Raw genomic sequence first — 15,782 nt, 5'->3', positions numbered from 1 at the left:
TGAGGTGTCTTTAAAATAGTCACTGTTTAAAACCAAATTTCCTTCATCCCTGAAAGGCCCATGAAATTCTACACTATAAAATCTTTGGCCTCTTCAGACTGCTCTAAAATGCTTGATTTTTCTGTCAATGTATCACATATATTATACTTGTATGTTTTGTTCATTGGTTTGTTTCCTCCAGCTATTCAACACTCATACAATATTCTGTATGTTTTCCATATATGAAAACTGAAAGTTTAAGCTACCATTAGTCACCTCCAGGGAACGTGAAGAAATGATGTTGCCAGTTTATAAGATTAGAGGCAAATTGAACACAGTGTAGGCAAAGCACAAAGGGAGTCATTACTAATAAATGAAACAAATAGACAAGAATTCACAGTTTCAGTGTCAAAGAGAGTATCTCAAAGCTACTGGCACAAAAGGGTATAGATCTTTCTTGTCTGCAGGGTCAGTTTCTGCAATGCAGTACATTTTGCAAGGCATTTTCCTCTTTTGAGTTAACTGCATACCCTTCTGTTCTTTTGGCAATAAATACATAATTATGTTTTTTGGATATAAAGGACTATCCATCAATCATGCCACAGCCAGAACTTCCTCCAAACATAACACTATGGCTTCTGCCGTTCACAGAATTCTCTTGACTAGCTATGCAAGTACTTCCTCTTCTCTAGTAAAATGATGTTAACAGATTGCCACAATCAGGTCCCCAAGGAATTTGATCTGAGGACCTTAGAAACGATCTGGGTCACAGCATTCCATAATCCCTGATTCTGAATTCCCCAATTCCATAATCGAGAGTCTTTCCTCAAAGGTTTTCAAAACATGTTTCTTCTGCCATAGAGGAAGGGTGCCATCAAGTCCTCTTCCTGGTGTGGTCATCCCCAACCTCTCAGCAACCCTGGACTTCTGCTTTGCTTGGGACTGAGCAGTTCTCTTTAACCCCAATGGTCATATCTCATGAGCACTACACAGTTCACTGCTGGATAATGTCCCCTGGGGTCTCATTTACAGGCTAGGAAGGACCCGTGAGAGTTATTCTATATATTTGTCTCAAAACCAAAAACCTCCAGTGTTTCCCTGAAGAATAAGACTCAAAGTCAAAGCTGGTGCAAATCAAGCATAGTGATACATGCTGGAGTTTACAAGTGGTATAAACCACTGAGCCCAACACAGGGAATTCCTCAACAGCTCAACTGGGGACAGTCTTGGGACACTCAGAGTGCCTTCCTGATAAACATCGATTTTGGTAATCTATCAATATAACGCTGGGACATGGATGAACAAATAGCTTTGATAGCTTCCTTAAAAGCTGCGTTAAGTGTATGGCTTGTTTGGAAGTCATGCACCATGATCTACAAGCTGATCTTGCTGCGGCCACCACCAAACCCTGGGAACTATGTGTGGACTGCTGTCAGTGGGCTCCGGGAGTGACATCTTAAGGCTTGGTTGACTCTCCAAGGCTCCCTTCCCTCTTCCTCAAGGGATTGACGCTTCTCTCGTGTCTCTGAGCTGCCCCACTTACTCTGGTAAGTGGTTCCTTTATCCTTAGGAGTGATGGAGAGTAAGATTCAGTGTTCCTAGCTCCATATCTTTGACACTTTGTAGAGGAGAAAAGCACAAAAGCCCTTCAATGTGCGGGTACCACCACTGCTCACAACAGCTCATCCTCCAGCCTCGGAAACCTCACTGTTCTCACCTCACTGTGGGTAATGCTAAGATTTTCTATGTGCCTTCTCTCCACTGGGGACTTACTTGCTATTCTGTTTTATCACTTGGAAGGTTTCTACTAATTCTTAACAAGCCATCTTAAGGCCACTCTTCCATGACCCTCTCTGACTCTGTAGCTGATTCCTCCTTTGTAGACCTTCGAACATGCTGACATACCTGATTTCCCCTTCAGAATGAGCCCAGAGCACGGCCCCGGCCCTGCCACTTAACCCCAGCTTCTGGTTCACTCCTTGTTACTCACTGTTTCCTGAAGGAGAGGCTCTCATTTTGAGGTAACATTTGAGATAAGTCCCAGGAGACTCTTTGGCCCCACTTACTGGCTAAAGCACTGATTCTTAACCCTGGCTCCACATTACAGTCATCTTGGGAGCTTTAAAAATATCCCGTTTCTCATGCTGCAGACAAATTACATCAGACTCTCTTGGGACAGGGAGGGGTGGGAGGGATGTCCAGGCCTGAACGGACACTAGGCACTATAATAAAATGACTTTAGTGTGTTATTTGTCAGTCAGAAAATGAATATGTGGGCATTGAATTATCAAATACATAACTAGTGGGAACAAATAAATGAAAAATAAGAAAAAACAGAGGGGCTCCTAAATTCGGATGTTACCAGAGATGCTGAAATTCTATTCCAATCTTCCGTTATAGCATCCTAATGTGGGGTGTTCTCCCCCAGATGACTGTTCTTCTAACATCAATAGTTCCTGAATGCCTTTTTCAGGCTATACCCTGAAGCTCTCATGCTTTTAAAAATTTTCGGGATTAAAATCCAATGAAATGTCCTCTTCTCCAGTCCCCACCCTGTGTGGGTCCTGTGTGCCCCACTCTCTTACTAGGAAGGCACAGTTAGGGCAAAGGAGTGAATGTGGACAAACAAAGTCAGTCCAGGGCTTCTGATGGTTCCGTGTGTTTTACACAAGAGGGATTCCTCCAGCCTCCACAGCTATCCGGAGCTCTCCATCCATGTCTGGGGGTTTCAGAGCATAAAAGAGCTAAAGTTGAGACCCCTGAGGGGCAGAGAGCAAGTAGTGCCTTTCTTCCAAGATAAGTGGGTGTGATTGGTTTGAGGCGTTGGCTCTTACTGCCTTTAAAGAAAAGCCTCCCAGGACTTTCCTGATGGCGCGGTGGATAAGACTCCACACTCTCAATGCAGAGGGCCTGGGTTCAATCCCTGGTCAGGGAACTAGATCCCACATGCATACTGCAACTAAGAGTTCACATGCCACAACTAAGGAGCATGCATGCCACAACTAAGGAGCCCGCCTGCTACAACTAAGACCCGATGCTACCAAATAAATAAAACAAGCAAGTAAAATATTGAAAAAAAAAAATAAAGAAAAGCCTCCCAACTGTTCCCTAGCAGATCTCAGACATGTCTAGGGAGGTCAGCACCAGCCATTTTGGCTTCCACTCCGACAGCATTCAGAGGAGCCAAGAGAACACAGGGCCAGCCCCAGGCACCACTCAGAGACCTATGGGAGTGAAGCAACCTGCTACATTAGAAACCTGATCTTCAGAAGATCACCAAGAACACTTCCTAACACCATACACAAAAATAAACTCCAAATGGATTAAAGGCCTCAGTGGAAGGCCAGACACTATAAAACTGCTAGAGGAAAACATAGGCAGAACACTCTATGACATACATCAAAGCAAGATCCTTTTTGACCCACCTCCTAGAATCATGGAAATAAAATCAAGAATAAACAAATGGGACCTCATGAAACTTAAAAGCTTTTGCACAGTGAAAGAAACCATAAACAAGACAAGAAGGCAACCCTCAGAATGGGAAATTATAGTTGCCTACGAAACAACGGACAAAGGATTAACCTCCAAAATATACAAGCAGCTCATGCAGCTTAATACCAAAAAAGCAAATAACCCAATCCACAAATGGGCAGAAGACCTAAATAGACATTTCTCCAAAGAAGACATACAGATGGCCAACAAACACATGAAAAGATGCTCAACATCACTCATCATCAGAGAAATGCAAGTCAAAGCCACAGTGAAGTATCACCTCACACCGATCAGAATGGCCATCATCACAAAATCTGGAAACAACAAATGTTGGAGAGGGTGTGGAGAAAAGGGAACTGTTCTGCACTGTTGGTGGGAATGTAAGTTGGTACAGCCACTATGGAAAACAGTTTGGAGGTTCCTTAAAAAACTACAAATAGAACTACCATATGATTCAGTAATTCCACTACTGGGCATATACCCAGAGAATACCATAATCCTAAAAGAAACATGTACCATAATGTTTATTGCAGCACTATTTACAATAGCCAGGACATGGAAGCAACCGAAATGCCCACCAACAAATGAATGGATAAAGAAGATGTGGCATATATATACAATGGAATATTACTCAGCTATAAAAAGGGATGAGATGGAGCTATATGTAATGAGGTGGATAGACCTAGAGTCTGTCATACAGAGTGAAGTAAGTCAGAAAGAGAAAGACAAATATTGTATGCTAACTCATACATACGGAATCTAAAAATGGTACTGATGAACTCAGTGACAAGACAAGAACAAGGATGCAGATGCAGAGAATGGACTGGAGAACTCAAGGTTTGTGGGGGCAGGGGGTGAAGGGGAAGCTGAGACGAAGTGAGAGAGTAGCATAGACACATATATACTACCAACTGTAAAATAGATAGCCAGTGGGAAGTTACTGTATAACAAACGGAGTTCAACTCGAGGATGGATGATGCCTTAGAGGACTGGGACAGGGAGGGTGGAGGGGAGTCAAGGGAGGGAGGGAATATGGGGATATGTGTATAAATAGAGATGATTGAACTTGGTATACCTCAAAAAAAATAATAAATTAGAAAAAAATAAAGGAGAATATAAATATGAAAAAAAAAAAAAAAAAAGAAGATCACCAAGAGAAGACCTGAAGTTGGAAAGCAAAGAGGAGGAACCCAGTCCCTGTCTCCATGATCAGTATTCAGTCCAGCAGGCTCCACCAGGACTGAGTCTTTACAATTTAGGTGGGCGTAATGAGTCTTCACATCAGAACTGTGGGAATGAAAAAGCCATGGAGGTAAAAGCCATTTTCCATCTGCTATAAAACATCACTGCAGAGTGGGGGGGAAAAGATGGCGGCGAAGTAGAGGGATGTGGAATGCATCCCTCTCCACAGATGCATTGGGAACACACCAAAAGACACAATAAATCCCACAGAGAACCAACTGAACACCAGCAGACGACCTCGGACACCAGAAAGGACCTCAAGGATCCTGACATAACCTGTGGGGAGGCATGTACGATGGCTCAAAGAGGGTGAAGAGGCTGAGCTGTGGCAGACGGGAGGGAATGAGAAACACATGGAGGGACAGCACCACAGCTCAGCGTTCGCAGATTGAGACGTCGATTCACAGCTGAACAGAGGGTCTGGGAGCAGGAGCGTGGGAACCCGAGAGCTGGTTCAGGGTGAGAAAAATTGTTGCCAGTAAGGTGATGGACTGAGAGGACAGGAGGGAAGAGGTCCGCGGCAAGGAGTGCCTGCCCCTGAGAGCTGCCCGGCCATGAAGGCAGCTGGATGCTGCAGGCTCATGGGTGGGGGTGAGGAGCCGTGGGCATAGCTTCTCTCTCTCTTTCAGTGCCTGCAGCGGGCAGTGGAGGGACCCCTGTGGGCCACCTAAGGCACTCAGGGATAACAGGGACCCTCAGGCCCTCAGGTGGGGCTAGCTTAAAACCCCTTGGAACGCCGGCAGCAGGGAGGCTGCCGAGAACAAAGAAGCCCAGAGAGAGGCCCAACTCTTGAGACATTCTGTTTATACCTGAGCCACCAGTGCCCCTCTGCAACAGGCACCTCCAAGCCCAACTGAAATGACAGAGCACCACTGCTCACTCACTCCCAGGGGAAGGAGCCACTATTGTACCCTCTCCCTCCCCACACACCAACGCTTACAGATGAACAATAATGGAAGCTCTGCTGGTCACAGAATAATACAAAAACCCAAGGCGAGTAGAAGGACACTTACAGCTGATACTCTAAGGAAACAGAAGTATTAGTAACAATTCTGTTGAACTGGTCCATTCGGGGATCAGTTCCAGTTTTTTTTTTTTTTTTTATTAATTATGATCTTAGTCCTAAGGGAGCTACAAGTTTTATAACATATTTTTTATTCTATTATTTATTCTATTTTTATTTTTAGCCTTTTTGTATACTTCTATTTCTAGCTAAGTTTTTGGTAGTACAGACTATATATCTCTCCTACCTTCCTTTCATCTCTATCCTTTATACATTTCTATTCCCTTCTTTTTATTTACATATTTCCAGGCACACTACGACCTTCTGTTCCCCTGTCGTCCATCCATTTTTAGTTTATTTTATCTTTTCTTTTAAAATTTATTTATTTGTTTTATTTATTGGCTGCATTGGGTCTTCATTGCTGCGAGGGCTTTCTCCAGTTGCAGCGAGCAGGGGTCACTCTTTGTTGTGGTGTGCAGGCTTCTCATTGTGGTGGCCTCTCCTGTTGCAGAGCACAGGCTCTAAGCATGTGGGCTTCAGTAGTGGCAGCATGTGGGCTCAGTAGTTGTGGCTCACAGGCTCAGTTGCTCCACGGCATGTGGGATCCTCCCAGACCAGGGATTGAACCCGTGTCCCCTGCAATGGCAGGCAGATTCCCAACCACTTCACCACAAGGGAAATCCCTAGTTTATTTTATCTTAACATATAAGCAACACTATCGATCTGCTCAGACTCCTTGCTCTATTCTCCAGATGACACATCGCCTTGGTATTTAATATTAGGTTTTTGTCTTTATCTTAGTTCTTAGTACAATTGTCTAATTTCATTCTGAGAATCTCCATTCTGTCTGGTGGTACTCTAGCTCTTTTCTATATTTGATCCTAGCTTACAAAATCTCCCTGGATTAGTGTTTGTATGTGTAAGGTGTTATTTGTTTGTTTGTTTGCTTTTGCTTTTGTCTCTGATTTGTTCTGTTTCAGTTGTCAATTTCTGTTGGGTTTCTCTTTGAATATCTGATAGCATACTGGGGTTCTTCTGTCAGGTCTTTACAGAGCCTTATGTCCTAATGGATTCAGTAATTGTGTATCTTATACAGGTATCTTTCCTAGACTTAGTATTTGTTTAACCCAACACTCGGCCATTAGTCTGGGGCTTGGACAGCCTTCTATAAACCCCTTTATCACTGGGACAAGCAACCCCAGAAGTTTGGACTACCATGAGGAAACAGAGAAACACCATGCAGGCAAAGGAGCAGGAAAAAAACCCACAAGACCAAATAAATGAAGAGGAAATAGGAAAAATGCCTGAAAAAGAATTCAGAGTAATGATAGTAAAAATGATACAAAATCTCAATAGCAAAATAGAGAAAGTACAGGAAACAGTTCATAAGAACTCAGAAAAACAAACAGCAATGGATCACAAAATAACTGAAATTAAAAATACTCTAGATGCTATAACCAGCAGAATGACTGAGGCAGAAGAATGAATAAGTGAGTTGGAAGACAGAATGGGGGAAATAAACGCCACAGATCAGGAAAAAGAAAAAAGAATAAGAAGAATGGAAGACAGTCTCAGAGACCTCAGTGATAACATTAAGCGTACCAACATTCAAATTGTAGGTATCCCAGAAAAAGAAGAACAAAAGAAAGGGTCTGAGAAAATATTTCAAGAGGTTATAGTGGAAAACTTCCCCAACATGGGAAAGGAAATAATTAACCAAGTCCAAGAAGCACAGAGAGTCCCATACAGAATAAACCCAAGGAGAAATACACCAAGGCACATATTAATCAAACTAATGACAATTAAACACAAAGAAAAAAGATTAAAAGCAGCAAGAGAAAAGCAACAAACAACATATAAGGGAAAACCCATAAGGATAACAGCTGACCTTTCTACAGAAACTCTGCAGGCCAGAAGGGAATGGCAGGATATACTGAAAGTCCTGAAACAGAAAAACCTACAGCCAAGAATACTCTACCCAGCAAGAATCTCATTCAGATTTGACGGAGAAATCAAAAGCTTTACAGACAAGCAAAAGTTAAGAGAATTCAGCACCACCAAACCAGCCTTACAACAAGTGCTAAAGGAACTTCTCTAAGTAGGAAACACAAGAAAAGGAAAACACCTACAAATACAAACCCAAAACAATTAAGAAAATGGTAATTGGTACACATATGTCAATAATCACCTTAAATGTAAATGGATTAAATGCTCCCACCAAAAGACACAGACTGGCTGAATGGATACAAAAACAAGACCCTTCTATATGCTGCCTACAAGAAACTCACTTCAGACCAAGGGATACATATAGACTGAAAGTAAAGGGATGGAAAAAGATATTCCATGCAAATGGCAGTCAAAAGAAAGCTGGAGTAGCAATACTCATATCAGACAAATTAGACTTGAAAGTAAAGACTATTAAAAGAGACAAGGAAGGACACTACCTAATGATCAAGGGATCCATTCAAGAAGAACATATCACAATGGTAAATATCTATGCCCCCAATATAGGAGCACCTCAGTACACAAGGCAAATGCCAGCAGCTATAAAAGGGGACATCGACAGTAACACAATAATAGTGGGAGACTTGAACACCCCACTTACATCAATGGAGAGATCATCCAAACAGAAAATAAATAAAGACACACAAGCTTTAAATGACACATTAAACCATCTCAACTTAATTGATTTTCATAGCACATTGCTTCCAAAAACGACAGAATACGCTTTCTTCCTAAGTGCACATGGAACATTTTCCAGGATAGATCACATCTTGGGTCACAAATCAAACCTCGGCAAATTCAAGAAAATTGAAATCATATCAAGCATCTTCTCGGACCACAATGCCATGAGACTAGATATCAATTACAGGAAAAAAACTGCAAAAAATACAAACACATGGAGGCTAAACAATTCACTATGAAACAACCAAGAAATAATTAAAGAAATCAATGAGGAAATCACAAAATACCTAGAAACAAACAACAATGAAGACACAACAACCCAAAACCTATGGGACGCAGCAAAAGCAGTTCTAAGAGGGAAGTTTATAGCAATACAGTCCTACCTTAAGAAACAAGAAAATGGTCGAATAAACAACCTAACCTTACACCTAAAACAATTAGAAAAAGAAGAATAAAGAAACCCCAAAGTGAGCAGAAGGAAAGAAATCATAAAGATCAGAGCAGAAATAAATGAAAAAGAAAGGAAGGAAACAATAGCAAAAATTAATAAAACTAAAAGCTGGTTCTTTGAGAAGATTAACAAAATTGATAAACCATTAGCCAGACTCATCAGAAAAAAAAGGGAGAAGATGCAAATCAACAGAATTAGAAATGAAAAAGAAGTAACAATGGACACCACAGAAATACAAAACATCATGAGAGACTACTACAAAGAACTATATGCCAATAAATTGGATAACCTGGAAGAAATGGATACATTATTAGAAAAATACAATCTTCCAAGACTGAACCAGGAAGAAATAGAAACTATGAACAGACCAATCACAAGTATGGAAATTGAGACTGTGATTAAAAATCTCCCAACACACAAAAGCCCAGGATCAGATGGATTCACGGGTGAATTCTATCAAACATTTAGAGAAGAGCTACACCTATCCTTCTTAAACTCTTCCAAAATATAGCAGAAGGTGGAACACTCCCAAACACATTCTATGAGGCCACCATCACCCTGATACCAAAACCAGGCAAAGATGTCACACAAAAAAAGAAAATTACAGACCAATATCACTGACCAATATAGATGCAAAAGTCCTCAACAAAATACTAGCTAACAGAATCCAACAGCACATTAAAAAAATCATACAGCATGATCAAGTGGGGTTTATCCCTGGGATGCAAGGATTCTTCAAGATATGCAAATCAATCAACGTGATACATCATATCAACAAACTGAAGGATAAAAACCATATGATCAACTCAATAGACGCAGAAAAAGCTTTTGACAAAGTTCAACATCCATTTACGATAAAAGCTCTCCAGAAAATGGGCATAGAAGGAAATTACCTCAACATAATAAAAGCCATATATGAGAAACCAAAAGCCAACATCGTTCTCAATGGGGAAAGACTGAAAGAATTCCCTCTAAGAACAGGAACAAGACAAGGATGTCCACTCTCACCATTATTATTCAACATAGTTTTGGAAGTTTTAGCCACAGCACTCAGAGAAGAAAAAGAAATAAAAGGAATCCAAATGGGAAAAGAAGAAATAAAATTGTCACTCTTTGCAGATGACATGATATTAAACACAGAAAATCCTAAAGACTCTACCAGAGAACTGCTAGCACTAATCGATGAATTTAGTAAAGCAGCAGGATACAAAATGAATGCACAGAAATCTCTTGCATTCCTATACACTAACAACGGAAGAGCAGAAAGAGAAATTAAGGAAACTCTCCCATTTACCATTGCAACAAAAAGAATCAAATACCTAGGAATAAACCTGCCTAAGGAGGCAAAAAGATCTGTATGCAGAAAACTTTAAGACACTGATGAAAGAAATCAAAGATGACACAAACAGATGGAGGGACATACCATATTTTCAGATTGGAAGAATCAACACAGTGAAAAAATGACTGTACTACCCAAAGCAATTCACAGATTCAATGCAATCCCGATCAAATTACCAATGGCATTTTTCACAGAACTAGAGCAAGAAATCTTACGATTTGTATGGAAATGCAAAAGACCCCGAATAGCCAAAGCAATCTTGAGAAGGAAAAATGGAGTTGGTGGAATGAGGCTTCCTGACTTCAAACTATACTACAAGGCCATAGTGATCAAGACAGTATGGTACTGGCACAAAAATGGAAAGGAAGACCAATGGAATAGAATAGAGAACTCAGAGGTAAGCCCAAACACATATGGGCAGCTTATCTTTGACAAAGGAGGCACGAATATACAATGGAAAAAAGACAGCCTCTTCAATAAGTGGTGCTGGGAAAATTGGACAGCAACATGTAAAAGGATGAAATTAGAACACTTCCTAACACCATACACAAAAATAAACTCCAAATGGATTAAAGACCTCAATGGAAGGCCAGACACTATAAAACTGCTAGAGGAAAACATAGGCAGAACACTCTATGACATCCATCAAAGCAAGATCCTTTTTGACCCACCTCCTAGAATTACGGAAATAAAAGCAAGAATAAACAAATGGGACCTCATGAAACTTAAAATCTTTTGCACAGCAAAAGAAACCATAAACAAGACTAGAAGGCAACCCTCAGAATGGGAAAATACAGTTGCCAACGAAACAACGGACAAAGGACTAACCTCCAAAATATACAAGCAGCTCACGCAGCTTAATACCAAAAAAGCAAATAACCCAATCCACAAATGGGCGGAAGACCTAAATAGACATTTCTCCAAAGAAGACATGCAGATGGCCAACAAACACATGAAAAGATGCTCAATATCACTCATCATCAGAGAAATGCAAGTCAAAGCCACAATGAGGTATCACCTCACACCGATCAGAATGGCCATCATCACAAAATCTGGAAACAACAAATGTTGGAGAGGGTGTGGAGAAAAGGGAACTCTCCTGCACTGTTGGTGGGAATGTAAGTTGGTACAGCCACTATGGAAAACAGTTTGGAGGTTCCTTAAAAAACTAAAAATAGAACTACCATATGATCCAGTAATCCCACTACTGGGCATATACCCAGAGAATACCATAATCCCAAAAGAAACATGTACCGTAATGTTTACTGCAGCACTATTTACAATAGCCAGGACATGGAAGCAACCGAAATGCCCACCAACAAATGAATGGATAAAGAAGGTGTGGTATATATATACAGTGGAATATTACTCAGCTATAAAAAGGAATGAGATGGAGCTATATATCATGAGGTGGATAGACCTAGAGTCTGTCATACAGAGTGAAGTAAGTCAGAAAGAGAAAGACAAATATTGTATGCTAACTCATACATACAGAGTCTAAAAATGGTACTGATGAACTCAGTGACAAGACAAGAACAAGGACGCAGATGCATAGAATGGACTGGAGATCTCGAGGTTTGGGGCGGTGCAGGGTGAAGGGTAGCTGAGATGAAGTGAGAGAGTAGCATAGACATATATATGCAACCAACTGTAAAATAGATAGCCAGTGGGAAGTTATTGTATAACAAAGGGAATTCAGCTCGATGATGGATGATGCCTTGGAGGACTGGGATGGGGAAGTTGGGAGGGAATAGAGGGAGGGAGGGGATACGGGGATATGTGTATAAATAGAGATGATTGACATTGATGTACCTCAAAAACTGGTACAAGAGTGTAAAGCAATTATATTCCAATAAAAAAAAATAAAACATCACTGCAGAGAGGTTATATATTACTTTGGGAGTCCTAAGCCAACCAGCGGCTTTGAAATAGTAGCAGAAACAATTCTTAAAAAAATTTTGTTTTAATATAAGGACGTCCAGTTCACAAAACTGCAAAAACGCGGAGGTCTTTTAGTTATCCTGTATGCTGGGAGAGAGGGTAGGTGGGGTTGAAAGGCAAGCCTGGGGTATCTGACAAGGCTCCATGGAACCTACAGTTTGAAACCCATTGGCTTATCCACTGGTCTGTTGATGGTACATAGAAGAAAGTGTGTGGTTATTTGGAGGACAGAGAAAAAACAGGCACAATGTGAAGTTACACGACAAAAGGCCTTGTGGGTCAGCTGTTTTTACCATGTGAAGGGGTGAAGGTTAACACGGGGCTGGGTGTCCGTGAAGTTTTCAGGACAGAGAAATATTGGTGGGGCCGAAGACAGAAGTGGAGAATAGATATTTGGGGAGGAAAGCAGTGTTGCTGATGACAGGACTGGCCCACAAGGGCTGTGGTCTCAATGCTTCAAGAGATGGCGGGACTCAGTCTCTGCAGACACAGAAGCCCAAGCACACGGCTGTTGGCAATAAATATGAAATTTGATAGGTGCGTGAATAGTCGTTTCCGTTTTTCATTCTGCATATCTAGCTAACTTATTCCAGCATTTCTTTCTGCTTCTTGATTGTATAGAGATTCATGTTTCCTCCAAATGGGAAATCGAGATGGATCAAAGATGAGAAGAACATCATGTCTCAAAGAGCATTCAGAATAGAACTTCAGCGGATCTTTACAGAACAGACAATTGCTTTACAAGTGAGTCTTTTTAATCTGCTAGATCAATAATCCAAATATGGGTACAAAGAGGTTTGGGGCAAGTATATCAAGGGTTAGGTGAGGCAGTGGGGAGTCATTACGGGACAGCGCATGACTCGCCATGTTCCTTTCCTGCTACTCCAGTGATGGGGGCGCACCTGTCAAGGTGGGGCCTCCATCCTTCTGGGGACAGAGGGGGCATACTCGGGGAGACCTCTGGCCTAACACTGGCTGCCATCCTGCAGGTTGGCGAGAGGCCAGCCTCTCCATGGACTCTACCTGGATCCTACACCTCCCACCATGGGACAGGTCTCCAGTGAGGTTGGCCCTGGTTGCTCATACCTGAGCCTCTGACACCTTGTCCCTAAGCTGCAGCACTTCCTAAGTCCTGTCTCAGACCTCTGCTTTCACATTCTTCTCTCTAGTTAGACCACTTAGGTCCCCATTCTACTGTCTCAAGCCCAGAGCCTCCTTCTCCCTCCAGTTCCTTTGGAGTTACACAGACTTGGGATTAAATCTTGGCTCCCACACTCATTATGTATATAGATACAGGTAAGTAACTGTACATAGGGACTTCCCTGGTGGTTCAGTGGTTAAGACCCCCTGCCTTCCAATGCAGGGGGTGTGGGTTCGATCCCTGGTTGGGGAGCTAAGATCCCATCCCACATGCCTTGAGGCCAAAAAGCCAAAACGTAAAACAGAAACAATATTGCAATGAATTCAATAAAGACTTTAAAAATGGTCCACATCAAAAAAAAAATCTTAAAAAAAGTAACTGCTCATATCTGAGCATGTTTACTCTTTAGCAACACAAAGATAATAATAATATCCACCTCATAACCTATTCAAGCTGACACACATTAGGTACTCAAGTTATTGTTATTTGGGGTGATGAATGTTGATGGTTTTTCAGTACGTTTCTCACTGAGCTGCTGCATGTCAGCATATAATCCTTAGCTCTTTGAGACATAGTTTCTCTCCATGTTTGACTTACCTCTGTGCCAACATCCCAGTCCTAGCCTGGGGACGACTATGTCCCAGATCCTCAGTTAATGCCACATCCATTGCTAAATGCCTGATATGCCTGCTCTCTCTTGGAATCCTAATTTAAGTGACTGGCCCCACAATCCAATCAATGACCAGCGATGCGATTTCACTGAGTTCAATGTACTGCTTTCTGCAGTTTCTTTTCCCCCCAGCTTTGCATCCATACTGTAGACAGAATGCCCTTTCTAAAACACAGATTGGTTCACATCATTATTGTACTTAAAACTTATCTTGAGACTTCCCTGGCAGTCCAGTGGTTAAGACTGTGCTTCCAATGCAGGGGGCGCTGGTTCAATCCCGGTCTGGGGAGTAAGATCCCACATGCCATGCGGTATAGCCAAAAAATAAAAACAAAAAACTTTGCTTGTCTTCCTGCCTCCAATAAAAGGAAGACCTAGGGCTTTAGCATGACATTAGAAGCCCTTCACAACCTGGTCCCAATGTATACCTCCAAACCCACCTCTTCCTATTCTCCCTCACACCCTCTGCTTTAAGTCACATGGATCTGCTTATGGTTTTGCAAATAAACGAGGAGCTCCTGTTTCTATGCTTTTGCATATATGTTATTTCAGCAAAAGTGGCCTTCCTTTTTGTTCCAAGTGGCCTGGTTATAGTGTCATCTCTTCTATAATCCTCTTATCCTTTGGGAGCCTTAACTATTCTCTCCTCTGCATGTCTTCATAAATACTTATAGTTTTGCATTTGCTATATCATAGTTTCCTTGTTTATGTATCTGCAAGAACAAGATCTTACTCATCTCTGTACACTAAGGAACTAGACTGGGCTTAGTAGATGCTCAGTGAATGCTTGCTAAATGGATGGAAAGATGGATGGAATTTCCAACCATCTGTGATTGATTGTTTGATGGAACATAGGGTTCAGAGAGGAGCATGGTGGGAAAATTTCCATACCACAGGCAAAAGTAGGAAAAACAAGGGAGGGAGGACTGGCTTTTTGAGTGGGAGAAGAGGTTTTAAACATACTTTAAAAAATATTAGCTATTTCGGGGATTCCCTGGTGGTGGTTAGGACTCGGCACTTTCACTGCCATGGGCCCCAGGTTCTATCCCTGGTCAGGGAAATATGATCCTGCAAGCTGTGTGGTGTGGCCAAACACAAATGCACACACACACACAACCAAAAATTAGCTATTTCAAGGATTGTAGATGGTGTAAAAAAGAGATAAACATAGTACAGAAGAGGGAACACATTTCGAAAACTACAGATGAATAAAAATAAATTCGCTTTAACTTAGAATCTCATCAAAAGCACCAAAATGTTCAGTTCATAAAATAAGAGGAAGCAGATTATTCTCAGGTTTTCTTCTTAAGTATTCTGAAAATTTTACGCAAAATGTTGTGGGTAAATGTATTTTTCTGGAGACAGAGTCTTTTGTGGGGATGGGGGGCGGTCAAAGGGATTTGAGACTTAAAGATGTGAAATCACTAACATTGAGTTCCACACCATATAATGTAAACCAATAGTTGACAGGGGAAAATAATTATCAGACAGATGAGGTTGTATTCAGGAATTTAAGTATATAATCTTGCTGCACCACAAAAATTTTCTTTACATCCTCCCCTGCAAGGGAAATCATTAAAGCCAGTAAAGAAAGCTAATAATTCAGTTAGACATCAACAAAACTCTAGGTATTTTTTCATAGCATTTTAACCCTAAAAAAATCCCCCGATTAAGGAAATACTTTTTCATAAAATAGATGACTAATAACAAAAATACATCAAATTGCACACTGTAAATATATGCAGTTTATTGTATGTCAGTTGTGTCCCCTGCATTGGAAGGCAGATTCTCAACCACTGGACCACCAGGGAACTCTCTGTGCCATAGGTTTTAAAAGTT

This window comes from Hippopotamus amphibius, chromosome 2 (assembly GCF_030028045.1).
Source record: "Hippopotamus amphibius kiboko isolate mHipAmp2 chromosome 2, mHipAmp2.hap2, whole genome shotgun sequence".
NCBI classification, from domain to species: domain Eukaryota; kingdom Metazoa; phylum Chordata; class Mammalia; order Artiodactyla; family Hippopotamidae; genus Hippopotamus; species Hippopotamus amphibius.
The sequence above is the reverse complement of the archived record's forward strand: the minus strand, read 5'-3'. Positions refer to the sequence as shown.